At 42.8% G+C, this 17,531-nt stretch overlaps 1 protein-coding gene across 25 annotated transcripts in view; it reads left to right on the forward strand.

Annotated features, from left to right (window-relative positions):
- The window catches only part of PITPNM2 (phosphatidylinositol transfer protein membrane associated 2), a 545,353-nt gene that overhangs the window by 157,974 nt on the left and 369,848 nt on the right, over positions 1-17,531 (forward strand). Inside the window, exon 1 of one of the 25 annotated variants that reach the window (XM_063964529.1) lies at positions 9,244-9,342. The exons of the other annotated variants lie outside the window; for them this stretch is intronic. The gene's annotated coding sequence lies outside the window, so the exon portion shown is untranslated. Of the gene's footprint in view, positions 1-9,243; positions 9,343-17,531 lie in introns of those variants that run through there. 25 annotated transcript variants of the gene reach the window in all.

Below are 17,531 nucleotides of genomic sequence, written 5' to 3' on the forward strand. Positions count from 1 at the left end.
ATACTGTGCCCAGAGGAGCTGGGTGCTTTTCAGTGAGCTCTCTTGAGTTTGCTGATAGAAAGTATTTTGTTAGGTTTTTTATTTTCAGGGAGCTCTGCTGGCAACAGACTCCCTGCATCGAGGGACTGAGGGGAGAGAAGCAGCCCTACTCTCTGAGTGCAGGTCCTGCTTCTTAGGCTACTGGACACCATTAGCTCCAGAGGGATTGGTACGCAGGATCTCACCCTAGCCGCCCGTCCCAGAGCCGCGCCGTCGTCCCCCTCGCAGAGCCGGAAGATAGAAGCCGGGTGAGTATGAGAAGAAAAGAAGACTTCAGAGGCAGCAGAAGACTTCATGATCTTCACTGAGGTAACGCACAGCACTGCAGCTGTGCGCCATTGCTCCCACACACCTCACATACTCCGGTCACTGTAAGGGTGCAGGGCGCAGGGGGGGGGGCGCCCTGGGCAGCAATATAAACCTCTTATTTGGCAAAAGGAGCATATATACAGCTGGACACTGTATATATGCAGGAGCCCCCGCCAATTTTACACTTTTAGCGGGACAGAAGCCCGCCGTCGAGGGGGCGGGGCTTCTCCCTCAGCACTCACCAGCGCCATGTTTTTCTCCACAGCACCGCTGAGAGGAAGCTCCCCGGACTCTCCCCTGCTTATACCACGGTAGAAGAGAGGGTTTTAAAGAAGAGGGGGGGGGGCACATAATTCGGCGCAGATAATAACAGCGCTACTGGGTAAACATTAAATTGCTGTGTTTTTTCCTGGGTCATATAGCGCTGGGGTGTGTGCTGGCATACTCTTTCTCTGTCTCTCCAAAGGGCCTTGTGGGGGAATTATCTTCAGATGAGCATTCCCTGAGTGTGTGGTGTGTCGGTACGTGTGTGTCGACATGTCTGAGGTAAAAGGATCTCCTAAGGAGGAGATGGAGCAAATGTGTGTGTGAGTGGTGTCTCCGTCGACAACGCCGACACCTGATTGGATATGTGAAATTAAGTGCTAAGGTAAATTTATTGCACAAAAGATTAGAGAACAGACGGTGAATCTACACATGTCTGTCCCTGTGTTGCAGAGACCTTCAGAGTCTCAAAACGCTCACTATCCAAAATAATAGACACTGATATCGACACAGAGTCTGACTCCAGTGTTGACTACGATAATGCAAAGTACAGCCAAAACTGGCAGCAAAGTATTCAATATATGATTATTGTAATAAAAGATGTTTTGCATATCACTGATGACTCATCTGTCCCTGACACGAGGGTACACATGTTTAAGGGGAAGAAAGCTGAGGTAAATTTCCCTCCTCTCATGAAGAAAAAGAGCGGGAATCTCCAGACAAGAAGCTGCAGCTTCCCAAAAAGAATTCTCAGGGAGTATCCTTTCCCTAATGGGGCCAGGATACGATGGGAATCTTCCCCTAGGGTGTACAAGGCATTGACACGTTTACCCAAAAAGGGTAGCGCTGACTTTACAGCTATCCTCAGGGATCCTGCAGATAGCATGCAGTAAAAGTACTTTGAAGTCCATTTACACACATTCTGGTACACTACTCAGACCGGCGATTGTGTCGGCATGGGTTTATAGCGCTGTAGCAGCGTAGACAGATACCTTATCAGCGGAGATTGAAACCCTAGATAAGTATACCATGTTATTGTCCCTAATGTATCTATTTATATATATATATATATATATATATATATATGTGTAAAAGATGTTGTCTTTTATTTATATATATATATATATATATATATAAGACATGCCCAAAGAGACGTTAGTCTACTGGGTTCTAGAGTCAACGCTATGTCGATTTCTGCTAGACGTGTCCTGGGGAACATGCAATGGACAGGTGATGCCGACTAAAAGAGGCATATGGAAGGTTTACCTTACAAGGCTGAGGAATTGTGTGGAGAAGGGCTCTCGGACCTGGTCTCCACAGCTATAGCTGGTAATTCTGATCTTTTGCCTTATATTCCCTCACAGCCTAAGAAAGCACGACATTATCAAATGCAGTCCTTTCGGTCGCAGAATAACAAGAAAGTACGAGGAGCGTCCTTTCTTACCAGAGGTAAGGGCACAGCTAGTTCCCAGGAACAGAAGTCCTCGCCGGCCTCTACTACATCCACCGCATGACGCTGGAGCTCCACTAAGGGAGTCCGTCCCAGTGGGAGCACGTCTTCGACTCTTCAGCCACATCTGAGTTCACTCACAGGTGGATCCCGGGGCAATAAAAATTGTTTCTCAGGGTTACAAGCTGGAATTCGAAAGGTGCCTCCTCGCCGGTTTTTCCTTATCGGACCTACCGGCTTCTCCCCCAGAAAGGGAGATAATATTAAATACAACTCACACATTGTATCTACAACAGTTGGTGCTCAAGGTTCCCCTCCTGCAACAAGGAAGGCGATATGACTCAACCTTGGCTGTAGTCCCAAAACCGTACGGTTCGGTCAGACCTATTTTAAAATTAAAATCTCTGAACCTATACGGGAAAAGGTTCAAATTTAAAGTGGAATCGCCCAGAGCGATCATCGCCAGCCTGGAAGGGGGGGGATTTGATGGTGTATCTAGACATAAAGGCTGCATACCTTCATGTTCCCATTTATCCACCCCATCAGGCGTACCTGACAATTGCGGTACAGGATTGTCATTACCAATTTCAGGGTAATTGGCGGAAATAATGGTGCTCCTACGCAAGCAAGGAGTCACAGTTATCCCATACTTGGATGATCTCCTAATAAGGGCGAGATCAAAAGAGCAGTTGTTGAACAGCTTGTCACTTTCGCTGAAGGTGTCACAGCAACACGGCTGGATTCTCAATTTCCAGAGGTCACAGTTGGTTCCTATAACTCATCTGTCCTTCTTGGGTATGATTCTGGATACAGACCAGAAATGGGTTTACCTTCAGATAGAGAAGGCCCAGGAACTCATGACTCTAGTCAGGGACCTATTGAAACCAAGAACGGTGTCAGTGCATCACTGCACTCGAGTCCTGGGAAAAACATTCCCTTCGGCAGGTTCCATGCGAGGACTTCAAATGGGACCTACTGGACAAGTGGTCCGGGTCACATCTACAGATTCATCAGTTGATCACCCTATCCCCCAGGGCCAGGGTATCTCTCCTGTGGTGGCTGCAGAGTGCTCACCTTCTAGAGGGCCGCAGATTCGGCATTCAGGACTGGATCCTGGTGACCACGGACGCGAGCCTCCGAGGCTGGTGAGCAGTCACACAGGGAAGAAATTTCCAAGGTCTTTGGTCAAGTCAAGAGACTTGTCTTCACATCAACATATTGGAACTAAGGGCCATATACAACGCCCTACGTCAAGCGGAGACCTTTCTTCGCGACCAACCGGTTCTGATCCAGTCAGACAACGTCACCGCAGTAGCTCATGTAAACCGTCAAGGCGGCACAAGGAGCAGAGTGGCGATGGCGGAAGCCACCAGAATTCTTCGCTGGGCGGAGAATCATGTAAGAGCACTGTCAACAGTGTTCATTCCAGAAGTGAACAACTGGGAAGCAGACTTCCTCACCAGACATACGTCCTGGAGAGTGGAGACTTCATCAGGAAGTCTTCACACAGATTGCAGTTCGGTGGGGACTGCCACAGATAGACATGATGGCGTCCCGCCTCAACAAAAAGCTGCAGAGTTATTGCGCCTGGTCAAGAGACCCTCAGGCAGTAGCGGTAGACGCCCTAGTGACAACCGTGGGTGTTCCAGTCAGTCTATGTATTTCCTCCTCTTCCTCTCATACCCAAGGGTTGAGAATAATAAGAAAAAGGAGGAGTGAGAACAATCCTCATTGTTCCAGATTGGCCACGAAGGATCTGGTATCCGGATCTACAGGAAATGCTTACAGAAGATCCGTGGCCTCTTCCTCTAAGGCAGGACCTGTTGCAACAGGGCCCATGTCTGTTCCAAGACTTACCGCGGCTGCGTTTGACGGCATGGCGGTTGAACGCCGGATCCTAGCGGAAAAAGGCATTCCGGATGAGGTCATTCCTACACTGATAAAGGCTAGGAAGGACGTGACATCTAAACATTATCACCGTATATGGCGAAAATATGTTTCTTGGTGTGAGGCCAGGAATGCTCCTATGGAAGAATTCCATCTGGGCCGTTTCCTTCACTTCCTACAAACTGGAGTGAATTTGGGCCTAAAACTTAGGCTCCATTAAGGTTCAGATTTCGGCCCTATCCATTTTCTTTCAAAAAGAATTGGCTTCTCTCCCAGAAGTTCAGACTTTTGTGAAGGGAGTGCTGCATTTTCAGCCTCCTTTTGTACTTCTGGTGGAGCCCTGGGACCTTAAGTCACACTGGTTTACTTTGAACCACCTAAAACGGTAGAGTTAAAATATCTCACTTGGAAGGTGGTCATGTTATTAGCCTTGGCTTCGGCTAGGCAAGTGTCGGAATTGGCGGCTTTGTCTCATAAAAGCCCCTATCTGGTTTTCCATGTCGATAGAGCGGAGTTGCGGACACGTCCTCAATTCCTGCCTAAGGTGGTATCATCCTTTCATATGAACCAGCCTATTGTGGTGCTTGTGGTTACGCGTGTCTTGGAGGACTCCCAAGTCCCTGGATGTGGTCAGGGCTTTGAAAATTTACGTAGCCAGAACGGCTAGAGTCAGAAAAACAGAATCACTGTTTGTCCTGTATGCTGCCAACAAGCTTGGCGCTCCTTCAAATCAGACTATTGCCCGCTGGATTTGTAACACCATTCAGCAGGCTCATTCTACGGCTGGATTGCCGTTGCCTAAATCGGTTAGGGCCCATTCCACTAGGAAGGTGGGCTCTTCTTGGGCGGCTGCCCGAGGGGTCTCGGCATTACAGTTGTGCTGAGCTGCTACTTGGTCAGGTTCAAACACTTTTGCTAAGTTCTAAAAGTTTGATACCCTGGCTGATGAGGACCTCATGTTTGCTCAATCGGTGCTACAGAGTCATCCGCACTCTCCCGCCCGTTTGGGAGCTTTGGTATAATCCCCATGGTCCTTACGGAGTCCCCAGCATCCTCTAGGACGTTAGTGAAAATAAGATTTTAAACCTACCGGTAAATCTTTTTCTCGTAGTCCGTAGAGGATGCTGGGCGCCCGTCCCAAGTGCGGACTACTTCTGCAATACTTGTATATAGTTATTGCTTCAATAAGGGTTATGTTATAGTTGCATCGGTCCTGAACTGATGATATGTTGGTTTCATACTGTTAACTGGGTAGTTATCACAAGTTATACGGTGTGATTGGTGTGGCTGGTATGAATCTTGCCCTTGGATTAACAAAATCCTTTCCTCGTACTGTCCGTCTCCTGGGCACAGTTTCTCTAACTGAGGTCTGGAGGAGGGGCATAGAGGGAGGAGCCAGTGCACACCCAGGTCTAAAGACTTTCTTAAAGTGCCCATGTCTCCTGCGGAGCCCGTCTATCCCCATGGTCCTTACGGAGTCCCCAGCATCCTCTACGGACTACGAGAAAAAGATTTACCGGTAGGTTTAAAATCTTATTATTTAACAATGGTCAAAACTACTTTTTCTTTATTGAAATATAAAAGTACAAAGAAAAAATACAGTGATGCAAATCAGACCAATTCTTTCTGAAGACACAAAAGTGCTTTTCTCAAAAGAGTGAGGTGGGTTGTATTCATAGCTGCAGAATACACTTTTTGGCTACAGTCGACACAGCTAATAACAATTTGCGTGCCCCCTGCACAACTCGTGTGCCCTCAGGTAGAATACCAAAAATATACCACCTAGGGGAGAGAGGTAGAAAGTTGGGAATGGTATCGGAATCCCTGCAGTCAGAATCTCTACAGTTGGAATGGCGACAGCGGCATCCTGACATTCAGAATCCCGACGGATCCTGGTAAGTATTTTAACCCTATCCCTAATCCTAACTGACTCCTCCCGCAGCCTAACCCTAACAGCCCCCGCCCCCCCCCCCCCCCCCCCCCTACTTGCAGCAGCCTAACCCTCCCCCTAGTGCCTAACCCTAACCCAAGTACTTGTAGGGATGGCTGCATTACAGATAATTAATCAAGTGGCAGTTAACATAACTAAACACTTGAGCCCAAGTATTTCAGAAGAAAGTATCACGGACATCCCCAGAGACTGTGCATCAAGTTGGCTCTTAGAGACCCATATCTGGGACAGGAGTGATCCTCTGCCAGTCCTATCAAGTATCTGTGGTGGAGCAGAAAGATAAGTCCTATGAAATATATCGAGAAAAAGTTCTACATATGACGTTGCTGGGATTACTTTAACAGCAGTAGCCAATGTCCGCAACAACGTATGTGTAATATATATGTAATGTATGTGTGGTTAGGGACGGGAATTGATCTCTCCCCTGTGCTGCTAATCCTGTTTTTAATGTGTCATATTGTAGTGGAGTGTGGAGGAAGGAGTAATGCACAGATATGGCTTTGTGAGAAGGATTTCCAGTCAATAATAGTCGGTCTAGCGGATTGTTGCGGTCATCTGAGGACAGCACGCAGTTTCAGGACTTCTGCCTGTGACACAGCAAAATATATGAAGTCACCTATGCATTATTAAATTAACCCAGAAAACGTGAATTGTTGGTGGGTGCTTGAGGACTGGAGTTTATAACCTCTAGTGTAAGGGTTAGACACAGATTTAGTTTGATAGACCCAACAGCAAAGAGTAGTGACATGAGGTTCCTGTCAACTTGTTACATGAAGGTTGTCATGTGAAATGTTCATACAGCTGTATTTGTTTCATGGTTTGTTTGTTTTAAGCTAATAGTTATTTGGGTATTTTTTTCCAGTAGAACTACAGGTACCAGCGGGCCCGTTTTTCTCCCGCATGCTGGTGGTACTTGTGGTTTTCCAAGTACCAGCTTGCGGGGGAGGCTTGCTGGGACTTGTAGTACTACTGGAAAAAACAATATTCTTTCAAATTTCTCAAAGCTATCAGCCCCCCATCCGCAGCCCTTGGATGGGGGGGACAGCCTCGGGCTTCACCCCTGGCCCTTGGGTGGCTGGGTGGGGGGACCCCTTGATTGAAGGGGTCCCCACTCCCCCAGGGTACCCCGGCCAGGGGTGACTAGTTGGGTATTTAATGCCACGGCCGCAGGGCGCTGTATAAAAGTGACCCCCGGCTGTGGCATTATCTGTCCAGCTAGTGGAGCCCGATGCTGGTGTAAAAAATACGGGGGACCCCTACGCTTTTTGTCCCCCGTATTTTTTGCACCAGGCGCAGAGCCCGGTGCCGGTTTTAAAAATATGGGGGATCCCCTTTCATTTTCCCCCCGGATTTTTAGAACCAGGACCGGCTCGAAGAGCCCGAGGCTGGTTATGCTTTGGAGGGGGGACCCCACGTCATTTTTTTTCGGGATTTTACCATTCCATTTAAAAAAAAAAAAAAAAAAAATATTTTTAAAAATATATAAATAATACTTGTGCCTCCAAAATAGACAAACCAATTACCTAATCCCTTCTAATATAAATAGATATGCTATTACCAATAAAAAAAAAACAAAAAAAAACATGTTTTAAATTTTTTTTATTAGATTCCCCCACCAAAGTGTTGCGGATTGAAAATGACGAATTTACTGTCTAAAAGCACTGTTGTCGAATTTCCAAACTTCAATTGAATATACTTTTGGCGAATTGCTGCATTTGTACCATTGCAGAAATGTCGAAATTGACAAATGTCGAATTTCAAAAAGTCGAATTTTGAAAGTCCGTTTTTTTGACGGAAAGTACTGAATTGCACTGTCGATTTTTTTTTTTTGGGGCGAAAAAGTCCAGTTTTTCGACAATTTCGGGAATTCGACCGCAATTGCATAATACCCCATTGTCCTCACCTGGTAAAACAGTTAATAGATGAACAATAGGATAATACTCTGTATACATTGCTACTGAACCCTGGTTCTAAAGGTCTGTGCAGATGTGTTTCTTTCAAAGTTTTTTTAAAATTTTATTAGACCAACCTAACCATACAGCAACTATGACTGCAATCTTACAGGTTTTTCAAATTATATTATTAAAGTAAAACCTTGGTGGTCTTGGCTAAATAACTACTGCCAACCTTCTATGTGAAGATTGTTCTAAAGATTACACAATGCTCTCTCTCTCTGATAACTGTGCCAAAATGTTTCTAGTCAAGCTGACTATTTTTATGTTACAATAAAGTTTTTGGGAAAAACATTTCCTAGATTACAACATGCATGGACCATCTTTCGGTTTATTGGCCCTGATAATATGCATGCATGCATGTCAAACAAACTTTATTTGGGAGTCTGCCAGTGCAGCTTTTGAAGGCGAGCCAAGCTGAACACTTTAGATTCATTTTTGCTTCACGTTCTTTCAAGTGGGGATTGGCAGGCTGGTTTATTGGAATTACTTTATTATTTAACCCCGTCATTACATCAAGCTAGAAAGGATAGTTCTAAACATACAGATATTTTCCTCCTCTCAAACTACAAGCAATGCCATGACTTTATTTGCACAAAAGTAAACTACCACTAAGCAGAAGAATGAGTGCTTCTCTTTTTTTCCCCATTTTGCTTATGCAGTGTGTATAAAATAGAGTTATACCAATATGCTAGTCAAATGTAAACAGGTCTGCTCAGGAAGGGGTTAAATATGTGCCATGACTCAATATGCAAAGCAATGTTTTGATTGTAAATGGGTTCTATTTTCACTTTAGCAGGGATATACTCTCGAGTACTTAACCTAAAACTTCCAGTCTGCCAAAAGCTGGTAGATGTTTCTCAATAGGAGCTGTGGAATCGCTAATTGCCTGCTGCTGGGTCAAGAAGTCTTTATCTTTCAGTTCTGTCCTGATGAAAGGAGATTTGTTTAGCCTTTTGTAGTGTTTTTTTATTTTTTACATTTATAGTCACTTTTATTTAAAAAAAATAAAATAAAATCCAGAAGTGTTACGTACAATAAAACATTCTTTTTGTTTAAAGAAAAAAAAAAAAGCTTTTCTTATTATACAGTGATTATCTATTGAGGCACTTCCTGTGAGCCAGCATATTCCTGCGCGTTTCACCCCAGCAGTTGCTATGTATTTAGCACACAGCTGGTGCTATGCACTTAAAAGACTGAAATAAAATCCCACACGGTGGAGAAAATAATTAAGGGGCGTGCACTATACCTGTCTCTCTGCTCTTGTCACGGCCTGGCCATTAGGATTCAGAGGTACTGTAATTGCTTGAACTTACCAGCTGCAATATAAATATCACAGAGCTGCATGCCTTGTAATCGGCTTAGGTGCGTAGGAAGAGGAGATGGGAGAGAAGGGGGAAGTTTGTGGATGGAAAAGTGCTATAGATACAGCTGCATCAAATGAGAAGACTAGAGGGAAGGATTCATTTATGAAGATGTGGAGTTATCATGTAAGAGATCAAAGCACAGTATTCTATTTATAGGTGTGTAATAAGGTGCAGGAAATGTATGGGTCAATTTTTATGTATATACACAGTACTCCTTATACAGATGCCATTTTATTGAAAGGGTGCTTCAGTTAGTGGTAGAATAATTAACCATGTAGTTGCTGAGTGGGAGCAGGGGTTAATAATACACCAGTCACAGCTTGACTTCTTATTGTTAAAGGATAATGGTGATTGGCAAGCAGGTCATTATGGGAGCTATACATCCAACAGATGCTTTGGAAAATGTGGTCATTATAGTATCATGAGGATGGACTGTTTTTTCTTTGTTGTTTTTTTTTTTTTTTAAATTTAGTTGTTTGTTTTTTAACTTCCCTGTATTTGCTAATTAGTACATAGTTACCAATATTTTAAAATCCTTTCCGGAGTCACTTTGTGCTGAGCAGAGGTACAGTATTTAAGCGTGACATACACTGTACTGACTCAGGTGACCTTTGGGGCATATAGTGCCCATCATTTTATTGCATTTTAAATACTCATCGTCATCACACATTTAACAATTAAAATTGTACGATAAAAATAGATTGTAAAAATGGTATTAAATACAGAGTAATAGTAGTAACATTGTAAATTTGATCAGAATAAAATTAAATTGAACAAATGTTTACAATCTGAGACTGTCTCTGGCATTTGAGAACAAAGGTGATTATAGTGTTTACGGATATCGTTTGCCCTTCTTAAAGCTGGCCACACACGAGGCAACTCGCAAACGAGGCAATGTCGTTAACGATTTATCTTGAACTCCCCCGGCAGCTTCCCGGCAGTACTGGACAAACAATCTCGTGCACAAAGTGTTTATTATTGACAAATGACTTAACGAGATATACCAGTCAGAGCTGATCTGTTTCTAACGAAAATTGACAGATTTTCCCTGCGGTAGGGAAGATCTGAAGATACGACCAATTTCCGTGGGACCGTTATCGTTCGTAGATACTGCACGATTTTGAACAATTTATTGTTCCGATGCGTCAAAGTCTTGCAAATCGTTCAGAAAATCGCCTTGTGTGTGGTGAGAGCGGAAATCTGTGAGATGCCACCTTTATATACATATGCCTAAATTAGGGTTTTGGTGGTGTGTTGTTCTTGTATTCACCACGACATGACATGGCTTTTCTTGCTATGTTCACACGGGCATGGCATCTTTTTCTCCCTTGTGTTATCTGGCGAAATAAACTGGCAGACTAACTACAGTACTGCCTTTTTTCTGTGTGTTGTTTAGCACCACACAATTAGAACATCCCTTTTTCCAGCCACTAAAACCGTGTTTTTATGAGTCATGATGTTAGGGTCCCCAAAAAGAGGACACTCATATCTCAAGAAAGAGCTATATAAAGGTCTTCAAAGCTCTTGTAGTCCATTAGTTATATATTATAGCTGACATCTGTAACGGAAGCGCCTGATTGAATAGCGGCTACGATGACCAGTCAGATACATCACAATCTCTCCACTGAGCGCGGTCTATGTTCAAAGTTCTGCTACTTTTATACCAGCGCTAAGCGGCAATACGCACACTGTAGCTCTTCAACTACAAAAGGTAGCTGTGGAAATTTTACATTCAGATATTTTTAATACATCACTTAATCCAGTGCACTGTTTAATATATACAGTATAATAATAATTGATGCCTCATTTTAAATTATTCTGCACATTTAATGATCTTCTCCTAAACACTGTAATTTACGCCATGATATCACTGTAGGTCACTAGACGACCTAGGAAGGTGCATGTAATAAAGTATGATGAGACCCTTTCTGATCACATCAATGCTCATTGTTAATTACTGATTCCTAAGGCCACAGTCTGTATTTTAGGAGCCAACAAGTTCCAGCAGTCTAATTTATTGTAGTAGATATCTTCATAAATTCAGATTGTTATTCAGACTAGAAGTGTTAATAAAGAAAGCTACATTCATTTATTGCTTACTGCTGTGAAAATGAATAATTAAGCTTTGCTTTCCACGTTATTCTTTTTAAGTGATATATTTTTTTTCCTTAAAATTTTGTTTCATAGCTCTTCCAAACTCCAGTGCCATGATGTCCAGGTAGTGTTCCAAAAAATGGGCACACTATACAAAGTCATTAACCCAATATGTACATCCAGTATGGCCTATGATTATTATTATTATTATTATTATTATTATTATCATTTATACATCACCAGCATATTTCATTACACTATGCAAATGAGAACTAAGCAATAATAAAATGAACCTGGGTAAATAACATACCAAATGAGAGGTAAGAAGGCCCGGCTTGCAAGTTTACAATTTATAGGCGAAATTCACCAAGCCATTGAGTTTACCAATGTCTGACTTACTTGCGGAAGAAGTGTGTTGCATCACCTCTGCACACGTCGCCATACTTGATGGTGGTAGAAAACGCTGTTCTTTACACTACTGAGCTCACAGCTGAGTGTTGCCGGATTGATGAGTAATTTATGCACTGCAGCCTAACTATGGGGGATATTTATCGAAGCTTGGAGAGAGAGAAAGTTACAGAAAAATGACAGGAGCTGATTGGTACTTTATTTCTCTCCACGTTATCTCCCTCCAAGCTTTGATAAATATCCCCTTATATCCCTGCCCATTAATCACTACTAGCTGAAATTTACGGTTGCCTGTTTTGCCATGTACGTTCAAAGAATATGCAGGTAATGGAATTATGGATTATGCACTTCCACACCCTGTTTATACATCTGTGTTTGCATCACTTTGTGTATATATACACAAACTGTATAGGATGTTTCGTGTATAACAGCATTTATTATTAGTGGTCATTCCCATTGTGCTGTGAAGAAGGTATGGCAGTATGGATGGTGTAATGATTAGCATTACTCACAGCACTGAGGTCATGGGTTCAGTTCCCATCATGGCCCTATCGTGTGTGGAGTTTGTATATTCTCCCCGTACTTGCGTGGAATTCCTCCGTGTACTCTGGTTTCCTCACAATCCAAAAATATACTGGTAGGTTAATTGGCTCCCAACTAAATTAACCCTAGTATGAATGTGTACATGTGATAGGGAATATAGATTGTAAGCTCCACTGGAGCAGGGACTGATGTGAATGGGCAAAATATTCTCTGTAAAGCGCTACGGAATATGTGTGCGCTATATAAGTTACTGGTAATAAATAGTAATAATAAATTCCCTCTTTGGTACTACGCTTTGGTGACCTCTTCTATTGAACAGAGCGGTTAGGTAGCCGTATTCCACATCCATCTGATATTTGTCACTGTGTCCACAATCTCTACCTTGCATCACTTCTCAGGATATGTTTGATGGCTGCTGTGTAACTCCGTGTTATACCCGCATCTCCAGCCTAGTCTCTTTCTCCATGGCAACTTAGCTCTATGATTTTCTGGAGAGAAAAGAATCTATTTTTTTCTTTCTCTATTTTTGAACATGGCTCTTACATCCTCAGTAGCATGCATGGTTTGTTATTCCCCTCACGACTGATGAGCACGAAGGGTAAGGATGACAAGTGATGACGGGGAAGCCTAAAGCAGAGGAGGGGGCAAACTCTGTGTGGTGCATTAGCCTGCCAAACACAAGGTAATGTATTGCTAACTTCAGATTAAGCATGCTTGGTGCTGAATAAGCAGCGTTCCATCGTCTCTGGCACAATGTTAATCCATGTAGAGCTAGGAGTAGCCTGCTTGAAAAATGTATCTCTGTGTGTTGGCCTGTCACGAGTAAGTTGGTTTATTGAATATTTTAACCCTTTATTTGCAGCTCTGACAGCCCAAATTATATTTACTCTCCTCCGGCCATTGTAACCATTGCAGTGAATGATTCAGTTATGTGTACTTCATTGCTTTGAAACAGCAGATTGAAAACGTGTATGCTACCAGAGCAATAAGCTCCAGGCGTGTGTACCAGCTTCAGGGTCCTTTAAAACCCAACCCAATGAACACATAAAGGACGGTTCTTGCTGTTGCTTTTGCTTTCACCCTGTTTTATGTTCATGTGTTTGAGTGCATACAGAGCCTAAAGCATAGTGTATTCTACATCTTCATCTCTTGATTTGCTATGTGTGCCTTTTGAATTTGCATATATTTTCTTTGGTTGCGATGCTGATTGTATTTTCCTAATTATTAGTATTGTTTGTTTATTTATTTATTTATTTGGGGGGGGGGTGATTACTTATAAAAGCTGATTGGCTGGTACTTTATCTCCGTCCACTTTGTCACTCTTCAAGGTTTAGTACATAGGCCTCTATGTGTACAGTCTCGTCAGACAGTTCTCAGACTAATGCTAGTTACACATACCATGATGTGGCACCCTATGGAACAGTGTTGTGCCAGAAAACAACCGTTATGCCCAGTCATTATCCATTTTGTAATCTAGTACCTAGAGTTGTTTTTGTTTATTTGCTACAGATGCTCCTGATTTCCACCCTCTTTGGGGGGTATCCTATTAGCCCTAATAATTTTTTTTATGAAAAAAATGGGCTGATATCATGATTTTAGCCAGATGGTAATAATTGGGCTATCTTATTACAGACTGTTTTGTTAGCCTGAAAAATGTGCAGTGATCGCCCGCTAACACATGGGATCCAGGATTAGTTCCCGGACCCATGTATTTTCACAGGTCTGAATGGCTGCCTATCGGGGGGGGGGGGCGCTCATTTCACCCAGCGGGTGAAATGAGCAACCAGCTAGATTGCCAGGCCAATCTAGCACCAGTGGGGCCGCACATCGCTATCACTGTGGGGGGGTACACATGGACAGATCATGCTTAAAATATAAACAATCTAGTCAGATTGCTTAGATTTAATTGTGCATACACTGTTCAAGTATCACCACAATCAGCAGATAAACAGCTGGTCTGGCTGATAATTGAACAGTGTATTGCCGTGACTGAGGTGTCCTTATCGGACATGCTAAATTTGTCCAGCATCAGATCTAATGATTGGTTGGCAGCATCGGGCAGTGTATGAGCTGCTGCAGCCGACTTCCTCCCATTCTACTTTGTGCCTCCACAGGGGAGGAACATACATATCGTGACCATACAATGTGAAATATCTTGGTGTATGGCAATGTTATCTAATGGTATCAGCAGTCGGGATGTAATGAAGTCCAAGTTCGGCGGCCGTGCGGGGTTACCGGACAAACGCAGACTTTATTTTAAAGGGGCAATGATTTAAAAATCATGGTTTAGTCTTGTCAATTATTTCCCCCACGGCCGTCGAACTCTGACTTCATTACATTCTGACAATTTATCTCACAATCATTGGACCAGATGTACTAAGCCTTGAAAGTGATAAAATGGAGAGTGATAAAATACCAACCAATCAGCTCCTAACTGCCATGTTACAGGCTGTGTTTGAAAAATGACAGGAGCTGGTTGCCCAGTATAACCACCAACTATGGTCTGTAAATACCAAAACACATGATTTTGCTTTCTCTTTTGGATGAAAAGGTTTCCAGACATCCCTGGGAACAATATACTGGAAGTGCAAAAGAATCTGGAAGTATAACAAGAAGACCTAAGTAACTTCACTTCTATTGCACAGACACTACAGTAACAATACAGCTTTGTGTTGAAAATATAGTGGTCACAATTTTTTAAACAAAGAACCTTTTACATATGGATTTGTGGAATTTATAATATACTAAGAAAACTAGAATTTTGGAAAGAGTTCAGGCTCGGCAAGTCTGGACTCCCATGGAAATTACACCCATTGGATTCACATTGTTTCCCACTCAGAATCCTCATATTTGGAATACTCCAAGAATCATTGTTCCTGATTCAGAGATATACACTAATGCATTCGCAGCTGTGATCCCGTACACAGCGGATGTGCGAAAATATGCTAATGCTGCAGCCGCTTGGAAATGGATTGTGATGCCCACTAGTGGCCTCTCAAATCTCAGCATCTGTGTACAGACACTCAGGGGTAGCCGCATATCCTCTGTTAAGCGACCATTCTAGTAACCCTATGGTTACGCAGAATGGCCGTGGGAACTGAGTCATTGGTGTCTGCAGATACAGGCTAGACATAGACCGAAACTGTTGTGACACATCTGCGTTTTTGCTGCCGCTCCCCTTAACCACCCTAAATGTCCCCTAACTGCTGATTACTATGTAAATTCCTCACTGCAAGCAGCATCACTAAGGTACCTTGGTGTGTGACTGTGACGCATGCTCAGTCAGCTGTTAATTGCTCAACTGCGTAAATATCTGCATTGCGTACAGTTCTGTATCAGGTAGAGTTGAGGGTTGTTTTTTGTTGTTTGCAGAAGAGAGAGAGAATGTACAAGCTTCACACACTTAAGGCCTTATTGGGAATTTGAGACAGTAATGCTAACCATTACACCAACCATGCTGCTGAGTAACTTGTGCATCAGCCCTTAAATATGCTTATCTGTACAGGCATCTCCAAACCCTAAAGTTTTTACATAATTGGACCCATGCTGAATTGAGCCTCATGCTACATTGGCGTTCAATTATGCACTTTATAAGTGTTATTATTAACCTTTACATAGCGCCAGTATATTTCATTTACAATTGGGAATACCATAATAAAACAAAACTGGGTATTAACAGAGAGGTAAAATGGCGCTGTTCACAGGTTTTCAAGCTATAGGGAATTTAGGGCTTCTTTCAGTATGGATTGCAGTTGCTACTGGATGTACACTGATTGCGATTGCCTCTAGCCAAACCCACAATCTCATCTGCGTACATTCTCTCAAAATTATGAGACAAAACACATCTCTTATATATCGATATCAGCACAAAACTTGTATGGTTTGTTTCTTTTTCAGTCAGAATAATGTTAGGCAGGCATTAAGGGTCATAGGGGCAGATGTATTAACCTGGAGAAGGCATAAGGAAGTGATAAACCAGTGATAAGTGCAACAGCCAATCAGCTCTAATATGCAAATTGGCAGGAGCTGACTGGCTGGTGCGCTTATCATCTTGCACTTATCACTGGTTTATCACTTCCTTATGCCTTCTCCAGGTTAATACATCTGCCCCATAGTGTAAACACAATACATGCATCTAAAATGTTAAAGCAAGCTACTTACAATTGTAATAACCACACTGTGCTAAAATGAGCATACACATGACAACATACATACCTAAAGGAAAATATATTTTTGTAGATTTAAAAAAACCTTATTTAGTTAGTTAGGCATGCTGCACACTAAACCTCATCCCCTGCATCACTGAAAACACCATCGGCTGCCTGCGATTTTACAATCATTAACTTGACCATCTGAACTTTTGCTGCTGCCTTCGGTATTTCCACTGCGGTGATCTCAAGTTAGTCAGTCTGTGCTGTCGAAGCGTTTGCGATTTTTGCAATATGTTTAGCATATATTGCGAATGCAACGTCCATGACACACTATTTCATGCCCCTCATAGCAGAAATTACGTACCTATCCCACTGACACGCCTCCACAACTCTTTTTTTTTTTAGTTGCTTAACGCGAACGCTACTGTGTTCGCAGATACCTAGGTAGGAATAAGGAAATCAGATTTGGAGCATGCGCACTGTCTTCTGTTGGTTGTGTACGCATGCGCGGTGTGCGCAGTTATTCACATTTGCAACTGATGTTGAATGTGGGCCTTAATACATTAGGTCAAGCATTCCCAACCACGGTCCTCAAGGCACACCAACAGAGCAGGTTTTAGTGATATCCAGGCTTCAGCACAGATGGTTTAATCAAAATAACTGAGGTACTAATTAAGTCACTTGTGTTCAAGCCTGGATATCACTAAAACCAGGACTGTTAGTGTGCCTTGAGGACCGCGGTTGGGAAACACTGCATTAGGTGCTACCTACTGCACACTTGGTGTTCACTGTAGGATTTTTTGGTCAAGGTGCTGATCGCTGCAGATTTTAGTTTTGAAGTGCAAAGTTTTGTATACAACATGTCGCTACAGCGATGTGGCATATTTTAAATTTTAGGTACTAGTTAGTGGCATAGTATTATATATACAGTATATAATATTAAATCCTACCCATTCCAACTCGTACATGTCCCTTCAATGCCCATTAGACCACCTCACATGTCTCTCAGCCCACGTCACATGCCCCTGCAATGCCCATCATACCACGCTACATGTACTTTCAGTTCCCATCAGTTCTCCCCTTATTCCATCAGACCAAATCACATCTCCTCCAATC

Source organism: Pseudophryne corroboree, chromosome 1, assembly GCF_028390025.1.
Source record: "Pseudophryne corroboree isolate aPseCor3 chromosome 1, aPseCor3.hap2, whole genome shotgun sequence".
NCBI classification, from domain to species: Eukaryota; Metazoa; Chordata; class Amphibia; order Anura; family Myobatrachidae; genus Pseudophryne; species Pseudophryne corroboree.